This window comes from Elgaria multicarinata, chromosome 4 (genome assembly GCF_023053635.1).
Source record: "Elgaria multicarinata webbii isolate HBS135686 ecotype San Diego chromosome 4, rElgMul1.1.pri, whole genome shotgun sequence".
Taxonomy (NCBI): domain Eukaryota; kingdom Metazoa; phylum Chordata; class Lepidosauria; order Squamata; family Anguidae; genus Elgaria; species Elgaria multicarinata.
Window position 1 is genome coordinate 13,529,627 of NC_086174.1, and position 9,353 is coordinate 13,538,979.

The following is a 9,353-nucleotide window of genomic DNA, read 5'->3' on the forward strand; positions in this document are numbered from 1 at the left end:
GGGGTGATACCCGGGATCATCCCTGTGCATCCAAATGACGCACAGGGGATCCCGGGCTCAGGCAGGGATCAACCCTCCCTGGCCCCGGGATATAGCCTACCCCTTTGGGCCCGCTTTTTCCCGCAGTCTTGGGCTGAGCCTGAGACCGCAAGCATGTGGCCCGTTTTCACGGCTCTTCCCAGCTCCGAGCGATTAACTTTTTTTTAAAAAAAATGCTTACCTTTGCACACGATCGTTCGTGTGCGTCATCCCCTTTAAAAGTTAAAAAATGGTGGGTGCAACAGCTCTCTTCATGAGGTCGCCTCACCTTACGGTGTAAACGAGGGCAACATCCCACGATGCTTGCATCGCGGAGTCTTCTCTCGTCTGTCGCGGATTTACCGGTAGGTCTAGCTAAGGCCTGAGTCTCCCACATTGCGTGTTTCATGTCATGTGAGGAAACTAGAACCCTCAGAGAGTTTATTTATTAACAGAGCAATCCCAGGGGCATTGGTATATGGTTGATTTCTGCCCTCCACCTTTGTCCTGAGGCCATAATACAGAGCTATGCCCTGCCGGGGGCGGGGGTCTGTGCAGAGATTTTTCTCCATCCAACCCCTCCCAGCTGTGGGGAAAGCTCCGTGTCTTCTTTCAAGGCCACTATTACCCAACTGCCAGTGAATCAAGCCAGACAGACTCCAAGCCCCATCTAGCTCTGAATGCTTTAGATGAAGGAATGGGAGGCCTTAGCTAGACCGGGCTTTATCATGGGGCGAACCCAAGGATCGTCCCTGTGCGTCCACATGATGCACAGGGGATCCCGGGATCAGGGAGGGATCATCCCTGCCTTGCCCCGGGATAGAGCCTTCCACTTTCGGGCCACTTTTTCTGTGGTCTCGGAACATGTGGCCCATTGCTGCGGTTTGACCCAGCTCCACGCAATTCCTTGCGTGGAGCCGGCAGCCACGCTGCGCCCATCAGGGGTAGGGTGGGGAGAGTGGGGAAATTATTTTTTGTGAACCACCCAGAGAGCTCCGGCTATTGGGCAGTATAGAAAAGTAATAAATAAATAATAAAAAAAATTTTTTTAAAAAAAGCACCTACTTTGCGCACGACTGTTCGTGCGCTCCATCCTCTTTAAAAATTAAAAAATGGCGGGCGTGATGCCTCTTTTCCTGAGATCATCATGCCTCATGTGTAAATGGAGGAGGGATCTCACATTAATTGCAATGCAAGATCTTCCCTCCTCCGTCCCAGACTATCAGGTAGGTCTAGCTGAGGCTGGAGTCAAAAATGCTTCCATCATTCCTCCCAGGATTCTCAGAGTGCTCTGACATCACAGTCTTCTGTCCTATGGCCTAGATACCCATGGGATGGTTCTGTTTGCTGCAAAAAAGCAAAGAGCGGTGAGGGTGGGGCTGTGTTGAATATTTCCTAGTTCTGGAGAAGATTAAATAAAACCATTTGGGGCAGGATCTATACTACTGCTTTATAATGGTTTATAATGGTATTGGCAACAATTGGGGCCCAGAACACATACCATATATCATTTTCAAACCATTTTCAAAGTGTTATACACTGTTTGGTGTAGACCTGGCATCCGTTGGCACAGCCAATCAGATTTGGCTACACAATGGCATCCCTAAAAGCCAATGAGAGTGAAGGCAAGTTAAATGAAGAAGCAAGCATCTTCACAACACACATCCAAAACAAGAAGGCATTTTTGAGCTCTAAAAATGTTCATGGGAAACAGTGGACCATTTCCACTCAGCCCTAAGCTGGGCATCTTAGAGGATGAGCAATTTATGTCAGTGAGCAGGCAGCCAGAAAAACATGAAGGCAGAGCAGAGCGCATGAATTTTTCCTGTGCATGGAATAGACTAAACATTTATACAAGAGAGACTCCCCCACCCTGCAATGCCTCATGAAATTCAGTTGTTTATAGCAAAGCTATAACATGGGTAACGAGCCTGGACGTTTATGAAGTTAGTATCTTCAAAGCAAAGTGATTTGCTAGGGGAAATCACATCTATTTCATTAATGTGGATCACTTTCTCTTTCACTGCTCTCTCTCTCTCTCTTGCTCTCCACACACTGCTTAATAAATTACTGTACTCCTGTCATTCCAATGCAAGTGAGGAGAAAGAGTACCCGTAGAGCAGGGATGAGGAACATTACCAAAGAGTAGGAAATGAGATCCATCCATCCTTGCTGAGGTTGTTTGTTTGTGGTTTGAGAGTTTGATGGTGCAGGCCCCTTCATAGGCAGGCCTGCTTGTGCTTATTCTCATTTGCATTTTGACCTGGTGGATTCACATTAGCTGTGTTGACAGAGAGCTGAAAACTGTTTGAAGATGATGATGAGGCAGAATGTTAATACAGCCTTGAAGGACAGGAATTCATCCTTAATGTGTGTTCCTGAGAAGGAAAGCTTCAAGAGTTTGCTTCCAGGGAGGGAATAGTGTGCTGGAAAGGAATGATGGGTTTTTCCACCCCTTGAAAACCAACCAAGTACTCTGAAGAGCCAAATCTGAACTCAACAAGTATGGGAGTGAACTGGCCAGAGATGGTAACAATAGGAGTAAAAGTAAGAGTAGGAGTGACATTATCTAGAGCAGCCTTCCTCAACCTGGGGCGCTCCGGATGTGTTGGACTGCATCTCCCAGAATGCCCCAGCCAGCTGGCTGGGGCATTCTGGGAGTTGTAGTCCAACACATCCGGAGCGCCCCAGGTTGAGGAAGGCTGCTCTAGAGGGATAATGTCAGTTGTTAAAAGGATTGCACCTAATGTTGCTTCCACTACCCTGAAACATAGGCCTTAGCTAGACCTACAGAGGAGGGGGGATTAATGCGAGATCTCTTCCCTGTTTACACGTAAGGCGCGATGACCTCAGGAAGAGAGGCGTCGCGCCCACCATTTTTTAATTTTCTTAAAGCGACAGCAGCGCACGAACGGTCGTGTGCAAAGGTAAGTTTTTTTTAAAAAAAATAATTAATTTCCCTCTTCCCCCCCCCCGCACCCTACCCCCGATGGGTGCAGCACTTCTCAGGAGCAATGCGCTCCATGCGCGGCTCCCGGCTCCACCTGAGTAATCGCGCGGACAGAGTCAAGCTGCAGAAACGGGCCACACATTCCACTGTCTCGGGGTCAGCCCAGGACCATGGAAAAGTGGGCCCAAAGGGAAAGGCTCTATCCTGGGGCAAGGGAGGGGTGATCCCTCCCTGATCCCGGGATCACCTGTGTGTCATGTGGATGCACAGGGACGATCCCAGGGTTCACCCCAGGATATAGCCTGGTCTAGCTAAGGCCATCGGCAAAGGTGAAAGAGATGAGTGGATGTGTCTCACACCCCACACCCATCACTCAAAGCTCACTCCAGTTTGGACAAAAAAATAATAATTAAAAAATGAACTTTGGGTTCAGTGTTACTCTAAATGAAGGAAGAAACTACGTGGGACCTCACAAGTAGAGGCTATCATTCACAATACCTTCTTCTGTGAACTGCATGGCAGCCTTAGGAAAAGATTTCTTGCACCCTTGCTTCGAGGAATGTCTGACAGAACTTTGGCTGAGCAGTTCGGTAAACTACTTGAAGATACAGACCCTTATGTAACTAATAAGTAGCTGTATTAGCAGTGGCTGCTAAAAAGAATACAGCAAGGCTCCTAAAAACTGTTGCTGTAGATTGTGGACATGATGAATTGATTTGAGTGGCCTGTTCAACTTCTCCCCCCCCCCCTTTGTGATTGTTTTTCTTTTGTTGCTGTTGTACCAAGATTGTAAAAACCTATGGTTATGTGCAATAAAATTGGATGGACGGACTCAAGGAAGAAACATTAGTGGACAAATTTGTAGAAATCTGGGTTTTATTCTTTTCTCACTGGGATACAATCTTCAGGCATGTTGATTGCATTTATATTCTTGAATAATAATGAAAATTTAACCAATAAAAGATCCTCTTGTCACAGCACTTTGAACTGAACTTGGAAACAAGTTAGGTGCTCTAGTTTATCGGTATTTATGTGTTCTAATCTCTCTGCGCCAGTTAACATCATGGCCATCAAGTTCTGGGTTACTAGCAGTTTCTAAATTATCTTTAGATGCATTCCAACATAAAATGTGATACAATAATCTAACCTGGAACTGGATAGGGCATAAAGGACTATGACTGTAATGAAAAGATATATTTCAAAAACACGGTAAGTTGCCAATGTACTCTCTCCTCCAAAGGAAACTGAGGGCTCATCTACACCACGCAGGATATTCTACTATGAAAGTGGTATATAAAAGGCAGGAGCCACACTACTGCTTTATAGCAGTATTGAAGTGCATTAACAACTGCTGGGGCCCTTTGACACATCTACACGAAGCAGGATATAAACTATTGAAATGGTATGAAAGTGGTATATGGTATGTGTCTTATGGGCCCCAACAGTTGTCAGTGCACTTCAATACTGCTATAAAGCAGTAGTGTGGCTCCTGCCTTTTATATACCACTTTCATAGTGGAATATCTGCTTGGTGTAGATGAGCCCTAAAGCTGAATCTAAACTACCGCTTTATAGTGGTATTGAAGTGAACTGATAACTGTTGAGGCACCATCCACATTCCATATACCGCTTTCATAGTGTGATATATGCTGTTTTTTTATTCCACATTCATAAAGATTTGACACAATGTGTAGATCTGGCCTAAATCTGGCCCCACTGCTCAAGGATATGATGAGCATTTGATTTCACATTATGGAAATATAAACTAACTTTTTGTTTACTTTACTTTACTTCTTTATTGCGATCCACTGAGTCATGAAAAAACAAGAATCAAACATGAAACATCATACAGTTAGAGCTATTATCAACTTTCGTCTAATACACTATTATCAAATTTCGTCTAACTTTTTGTTATTATTTTAATGACCAAGATTAATAGAGCCCAGCTCCAAAGAACAACAAGCCTTTGTTAGCAAATGAGCCTTGATTATCAATGGATATATAATTATTATATAAGTAACACCTGTATAAGTAACAAGAGGCAGCTGGACAGCCATCTGTCAGGGATGCTTTAAGGTGGATTCCTGCATTGAGCAGTGGGTTGGACTTGATGGCCTTAGAGGCCCCTTCCTGCTCTACTATTCTATGATTCTATGACATCCAATGAATAGGTGGTGCTGTTCCATGTGCTTAGTGATTAGTTAAGTTTCTATGTTCTGTTGTAACTCTGTCTAGAGAGAAGTTCTTCAAAAGGTCAGATTTATGCTACAGGATTGCGCAAGTTGCAGATCCCTCATAAAATATGTTCCTCTAAGCATGGGATGGTTCTCGCCCTACATCTCCCACCATCTGTGGTTATTTTCAACTAATGCGTTCAACAGTATCATCTTATTATTCAGCCTCTGCTCTCCTGAAGTGCAGAGAGAACCTAGCTCTTTGACTGCATGTGTAGCAACACTGAAGCATTTGTTTTCAAGGCACAAACCTCCTTGTTTTGATCTTTCTTCCTGCATGACAGCCACCAGGATCTGGAAAGTGTGCAACAGTAATGAACCTTCAAAAAATACCTGAATTTATATGAGAGGGTCGGATGGCCAAGCAGTAAGGATGAGCAAATTTATCTTTTGCCCATGCCGTGAGCTGCTTACCGGATTCCTGCTGGCTGCTTGAACTTGCTCACTGCATTCTGTGAGCTTCTCTTGATGGGGATGGTCTGCGAGTGCCCGACCAGCAGTATGTGGCTGCCTGATCCCTTACCAAGCTACCCTTTTGTGCATCATGGGCACTCACTGTTGTCTGTAAATCCCCATTCTGCGCAATTGGCAGCCGTAAATAAGGCCATTTATGCCCTATGAAGAGAGACTGAAACAACTGGGCATGTTTAGCCTGGAGAAGAGAAGACTGAGGGGAGACATGAGAGCACTCTTCAAATACTTAAAAGGTTGTCACACAGAGGAGGGCCAGGATCTCTTCTCGATCCTCCCAGAGTGCAGGACACGGAATAATGGGCACAAATTACAGGAAGCCAGATTTCGGCTGGCCATCAGGAAAAACTTCCATAAAGTGTGGGAGAGCCCACAACCTCCCTAGTTAACTGGTTCCATTGTTGTACTGCTCTAACAGTCAGAGCAGTACGACAATGGAACCAGTTACCTAGGGAGGTTGTGGGCTCTCCCACACTAGAGGCCTTCAAGAGGCAGCTGGACAACCATCTGTCAGGGATGCTTTAGGGTGGTTTCCTGCATTGAGCAGGGGGTTGGACTCGATGGCCTTGTAGGTCCCTTCCAACTCTGCGATTCTATGATTCTATGATTTCAGGCGTAAATGATCAAACTAGCCCCATTTCTGGCTACCAATTGTGCAGGGCGGAGTTTTATGGGCAAAGAGCCCCCATTCTACACAAAATGGCAGCCACTGGAGGCCCCATCACAGCATGCCAAGCCCTCACTTTATTTATTTATTTATTTATTACATTTTTATACCGCCCAATAGTCGAAGCTCTCTGGGCGTTTTCACCTTGCAAGGAGAGAATGAGGGCTTGATTGGCAGCATTCAACTCCTGCCACTGCCTTTCAAGACCTCATGCTCCCTTTCATTGCAGGGAAGGAGATCATGAGGCCTTGGCTGGCAGGGGCTTGCAGGAGTTCTCATCACTGCTGGTCAAGCCCTCACTCTCCCCCTTGCAAGGAGAGCACAAGAGCTTGGCTGGCGAGGCCTTGGCTGGCAGGGGCAGTGGAAATCCTCAAGTTTCCCCAACTTGTAATGCAACAAGTCAGGCAAGCCTGGGAATCTGTGGGCTGGCGTCCAGGGACTGAGGCAGAAAGTTTCGCTGGGCTTTGAGCCCCAAATGGATTCCGGTACTATCCCTACAAGTAAGTTTTCCACAGAGGTTCACTGGGGACTCAATAAGAGGACGTCAGGAGAGCATGAATGGCTCTTCAAGAGGTCTGTTTATTTTATTTATTTATTTATTTATTTATTACATTTTTATACCTGTGCAGCACCAAGTACATTGTTGGTGCTATAATAATAATAATAATAATAATAATAATAATAATAATGATAATAATATACCACCTAATAGCTGAAGCTCTCTGGGCAGTTCACAAAAATTAAAACCATAATAAAACAACCCACAGTTTAAAAGATCATCTACAGGGGCCCTTCTCCGTGAGCCCCTGCCAAAGGAAGTGAGGCAGGTGGCTACTAGGAGGAGGGCTTTCTCCGCTGTGGCACCCCGGTTGTGGAATGAGCTCCCCAAAGAGGTCTGCCTGGCACCTACACTGTACTCCTTTTGTCGCCAGCTGAAGACCTTTTTATTCTCTCAGTATTTTAACACTTAATTTTAACTTAAATTTAAATTTTACTGATTTAACTCTGTATTTTAATTTTATATCAATTTTGCTGCGTGGTTATACTGTATTTTGCATTTGTGCTTTTAACCTGTTGGTTGTTTTATTATGGTTTTAATTTTTGTGAACCGCCCAGAGATCTTCGGCTATTGGGCTTTATAAAAATGTAATAAATAAATAAATAATAAAAACACAAATACAAAATACAGTATAAAAAGCACAAGCTTTTTATAGAACAGGGTTGAAGAACCCTAGGTCAAGGAGTCAAATCTGGCCCTGTCAGGTTTCCCAGAGGGTGACACCCCTTTCCCCAAACCCCACCTCCTTTGCCCAACCAATGATCATTTGATTGTTTACCAGGTTTTGTGCAGTTTCCCGCCCCTGTCCATTTTAAACACTTCAATTGCCTCTCCTATGACTTAGTTACTAGCACCAAGGGCACTAAGCTAAAATACAGTTGTATTCTTGGGCCACAGCTAGACCTAAGGTTTATCTGCTGGTCTATGTACCCCAAGAGCTTCTCTGAAACTTAATTCAGGCCTTAACTCTGGCCAAAGAGGCTATGAACACCTGGTTTAAAAATGTTTCGTTGACTAAACAACTTTGTCAGGAACTGCCGGATGCTATAGACTCTTGGGGCCTTGCTAGACCTGCCGGCTTACGCCGGCAGGGAGGCGGGGCCGAGGCACGCTGAAGTTAGCGCGCCTCCCCCAGGCTACCACACACACGACGCGCAGGGATGTCGCGTCCCTGCGGCGTCCGCCATTTTTTTTATTATTTTAAAGGGGCCGGGTGCGGCCCGAAGACTCCGGAGAGGTAAGTGGGGGGTTTTTTGTTTTGTTTTTACCGGGGGGGGGCGAAGGCTGGGAGGGTGGGTGCCAGGGTGGGTGGCACGGGGGGAGGGTGGGTGCGATCGCGCCGTGCGCCGCCCGAGCCCGGGCAATGCCTGGGCTCGGGCGGTGCGCGGCGCGATCGCACCCGCCCTCCCCCGTGCCACCCACCCTGGCACCCACCCTCCCAGCCTTTGCCCCCCCCCCGCCGATGGGCACAGCGCTACTATAGGCGCTGTGCCAGGTCCGCAGCTTTTCGTGGCTCCTCGCGAGTAAGCGAGGAGCCGCGAAAAGCTGCGGAAGTGCCTAGACGTTCCCCAGCTTCGGCCTGAGGCTGGAGCTGGGGAAAAGGCGCGCCATAAGCGAATTCGCTTATGGCGCGTTGGAGGAGGCCTCAGTGCGGCCTGTCTCCGGATTCCCCTGTGCGTCATCTGGACTCACAGCAGGGAAGCCGGGACAGAAGGCGCGCTAAGGCCTCGTCTAGGAAGGCCCTTGGTATGATTCAGAGGAGGACTTTTTAGGTTCTGAGGCAAAGCACAAGGGAAGGACACACACTGTCTTGTTTAAATGTTATTAGAATCAAAACAACTTTGCCAAGTGGAAGTTCACCGTATCCAACCACTTGGCTGTGTTTCCATCGAAAAAGTCTATAATTATCCTACAAATGAACAAAAAGAAAAGAGTGAGGTGGAGAAAAGATGTGGTCCTTTCTCTGTTTAAAATAATGGAAAGAAAGGCTTTGCTTCGACAGTGTATAATTTTCATATCATCTACATCAGCGGTATAACCGCAACACAGATCCAAAAGACCATTTTTAAATTTTAGAACAATTATATATTTTTGTCTTTCAACTCAGAAAAGGGCTATAATTATTTCTATCAGTAACTATTTGTAGGGGAACAATGAGTCTGTTGTCCTTCAATACCTCAGGAAATGTGGGGTGCCATTTCTCATTCTCTCCCCTCCCATTTCCCCAACCCAGAGAACAGAGGCTCCAGGATAGCAATTTCTGCAAGCATTTACAAGGAAATAATTTTATTTCTACCATGCCGACAAATACCTGGGAGCCATACTTTTCAAACATCTTACCTTCAAGTGTTCTTTCAACATTGCATTGCCTAATAAGGAACCCCTTCCATGTCTTCCATCAACCCCCAGATTGTTGCAGCCAATTGTAGGATATGTTCAGAGGAGGGCAATGAGG